We start from the raw sequence: 3636 nt of genomic DNA on the forward strand, positions 1-3636 counted from the left end.
GCCAGTCATTATTTCTTCAAGTGTTTCTCCTTTTTTTTTCTTTTTCCTATCCACCTGGAGCTCCCATGGATCTTGCTTTATGTTTTCCATGTCCTTATCAGTTTTAGAAGACTTTTGATACAGAGCATTTATCAGTCTTCTAGCTCTCTAGTGTGTGTGTGTGTGTGTGTGTGTGTGTGTGTGTGTGTGTATGCTCTAAGGTCTTTGTTATGCATACTTCGAGTTCTTGCTCTAGGTCATTTATTTCTTCTGTTTTCTCGGATTTAAGTTTTTTAGTTTATTGTGAGGTTTTGTATTGTTTCTGTAATTTTTTAATTTCTCACAGATTTTATAGATTTTCCTCTTCCTACCTGAACATTTTTAGACAGTGTTCCTGGGATATGAGGGCTTTGACCCACCTGATGAATTAAGGAGCATGAAGCCTTCAGGGTCAGGTCAACTTTCATGTTGTGATCTGGGTTCAACCCTGTCGACCTTAGGAAGCCTCTCATTACTTCACCTGGGCATCCTCCCTACCCCCTGACACACACACACACACACACACACACACACACACACACACAAATTACCTCCTTCCATTGACCTACTCTATACTTTGGAGAAAGAAAGGGAAATATCAGGATCTGACAAGATGAACTGCACTTGTTAAAATGCTTCTCAACCCAGCCTCATCTGACTTCCTAATGTTGGAGTGCCTTGGAGGCTGTGGCTGGAACTACTCCTACTCCATTTGTAGTGGGGCCAGGTAATCATGCCCGAGGGCATGGGTGAGAGCAAGGAGCACAGCTGGAAAGCTTTCTTACCACTTTCCTCTATTCTAGATGGCTGGTTCTCTGCTTCCCTAGGCTATCATTTACCTGCCCTCAAACCCCTTGCATACACAGGGATCTTGCCAGATTCTGTCTTCTAGAAGGTTTCCCAAGATTGTATTATTATTGTTGGCTGTGTATATTTTATAGTTTGTTTTTTGGCTCTGACGTGTATTACCTTCCTCTTCCATCCATGATGTCTCCAAGGATGAAGTTTGAGAGGAGCCAGCAGCTCTTGCTTTTATGACATTCTGTTTAGAGGCAAGTTCTAAATAATTGTTATTGTCCCCCTCTTAAAATGAGGAGCACTTTGTAACAACAATTTAAACTTCTTTCTCCAGGCTTGGTGCTATACTTTCTCTGTCTCTGTCTCTGTCTCTCTCTCTCCATATACATATATGTATATGTATATATTGATCTGTTGCTTATGATAAAAAATAACATTTATTGGCTTTTCCAAAGCTTGCTGAAGAATAGCCCCACAGCACAGTCCAATTTATCAAACTTTAATGTTAAAAACTTACACCCTCAGGCCTGGAGGAGAGCACAGAAGTATACAATTTAAAATTATCCTGGATGATTCTCATTTTCTTGGTCCACACCTCATACTGTCAAATAATTGCTAAGGGCAGTCTCAACTCAGTGAGTAAAGCACAGTAGACGCCTATGGATATGTTAGGAACCTGCTATCCCCCTTCAAGGAAATAATCTACCTTCTTAAAAATTATATGCACTTTAGGCAAGAATGAACATCATTTTCCAGGAGACTACTTTACAAAGGAATGTCTTAGATGTATGTATTCTAGTAATCTCTCTTATTATTCTCTATATTAAATATACTACCAAAAACATTCCAAAAATGGGTTTATCTGGTCCTGAAGGATTTTGTGCCTTGTAGGTAGTGTGGATTCAGGCCATGAGTCTGTGTAAAGGTTAGTTGAATCTCTCAGTGGAGACATTTTCCTTCTTTACCCAGAAACAAGATGTGAGCAAATGCATTCTTTATTGCCCACTTTTGTGGGGTTGACTTTTATAGATTGCTTGTTCACCAAATGTGGGGGGGGCATGAATTTATGCAAGTATCTCTCATCTGACTATCTTCTCAGCATATGCCCAAAGTTTTGCATCAGTTACCCAAGATGACATTGGAATTGCAGCTTGAATTTACATAAATTTTCAGAACACTCAACACAGTCTGCATATCACGATTTGTGTTTATGTTTCTTAGCATTTCTTTTTCTTTTTTCTTTTTTTTCCTTTTGGCTTTATTGAGGGTTTCCTTTACTTGTGAGCAGACTTTTTGGTTTGGTTTCTTCTGTTTCAATTTTTTGAGTTTTGAGCTATATATTTTGAAGTATAAATTTTCTCTGTAATTACCTCACAAAATTAGTTTCTGCCGTCTGAATGTCCACTTGCAATCCCATAGAACCTTATTCATAATTTTATCTAATAAACTTCAGCACTTTATGGTTCAACCGTTTGTTTTATTTTTGTATTTTTATTTTTTTGGCAGGGTATATGTCAGTGTAGTGCTCCCCAAGACCTTCCCCTTCTTCAGGGTGTCTGGGATGAAAACTGTCTAGAGGTTGGGAGATCCTCATTGTTTTGGGGATGAGCTAGACAAGGATTCCTCAGCAGCTAGGGCCTCTCTTTTCCTATTGCTCTTGCTGGGGATGGTGGTCCAGGAGGCTCTTACCCCTTGAAGGCCATGTAAAGCATAAGGTCCATGACCCAGTTGCTGTAGAAAAATTCATTGTCATACCAGGAAGTCAGCTTGACCCAGTAGTCATTAAGAGCAATACCAGTTCTCGTATCAAAGGTAGAAGAGTGGGTATCACTGTTAAAGTCACAGGAGACAACTTAGTCCTCAGTGTAGCCCAGGTTCCCTGTGAAGGACCCTCCAGTCTCTGCTTCATTACCTTATTGATGCCATTATATTTAGCAGCCTTCTCCAGGTGGCTGGCTGCATCCATCGCTGACCTATTAGGAGTGGTGACATGGAAGACTATGCCAGGGAACTTCCCATTCAGTTCAGGAAAGAACGTGCCTTGGTGGCACCAGTAGAAGCAGGCATGATGTTCTGGGCAGCCCCTTGACAATCATGCAACAGCTTCCAAGAAGGGTTGTCCACAGTCCTCTGGGTGACAGTGATGGCATGGACTGTGACCATGAGTCCCTCCATGATGTCAGAGTTGTTATAGATTACATTGGCCACAGGGACCAAGCAGGTGGTGGTGCAGGAGGCATTGCTGGCAGTCTTGAGGGAGTTGTCATAATTCTCATAGTTCATGACCATCACAAACATGGGGACATCAACAAAAGAGTCAGAGATGATGTCCCCTTTGGATCTACCCTTCAAGTGAGCCCTGGCCTTCTTCATGGTGGTGAAGACTCTAGTGGATTCCACAAAGTACTCACCACCAGAAGCATCCCATTTGATGTTGGTGGGATCTTGCTTATGGAAGATAGAGATGGGCTTTCCATTGATTACAAATTTCCCTTTCTTGGCCTTAACTGTGCTTTTGAATTTGCCATGGATGGAATCATCCTGGAACATGTAGACCATGTATTTGAGGTCAATGAAGGGGTCACTCATGGCTACAATATCCATTTTGCCAGAGTTGAAAGCAGCTCTGATGACCAAATCTGGCCAAATTAGTTTACTCCAACTTTCACCATTGTAGTTAGGGATGCAGCTGGTACTGTGCCAGAAGATATGACTGTCTGTTGAATACAGAGAAGTTCAACCATTTGTTTTTAAATCCATATTGAACTAATTGACTTTTTTTCTCATTTATTTATTTTAATATTCTAGCAAAGTGGTTGG

The 3636-nt window shown here is 41.0% G+C and overlaps 1 pseudogene; it reads right to left on the reverse strand.

Annotated features, from left to right (window-relative positions):
- Nucleotides 1-2835: 2835 nt before the first annotated feature.
- On the reverse strand, nucleotides 2836-3420 carry LOC144244883 (glyceraldehyde-3-phosphate dehydrogenase pseudogene; annotated as a pseudogene).
- Nucleotides 3421-3636: the final 216 nt, after the last annotated feature.

The sequence above is a fragment of the Crocuta crocuta genome, unplaced genomic scaffold (genome assembly GCF_008692635.1).
Source record: "Crocuta crocuta isolate KB4526 unplaced genomic scaffold, BGI_CrCroc_1.0 scaffold38, whole genome shotgun sequence".
Taxonomy (NCBI): Eukaryota; Metazoa; Chordata; class Mammalia; order Carnivora; family Hyaenidae; genus Crocuta; species Crocuta crocuta.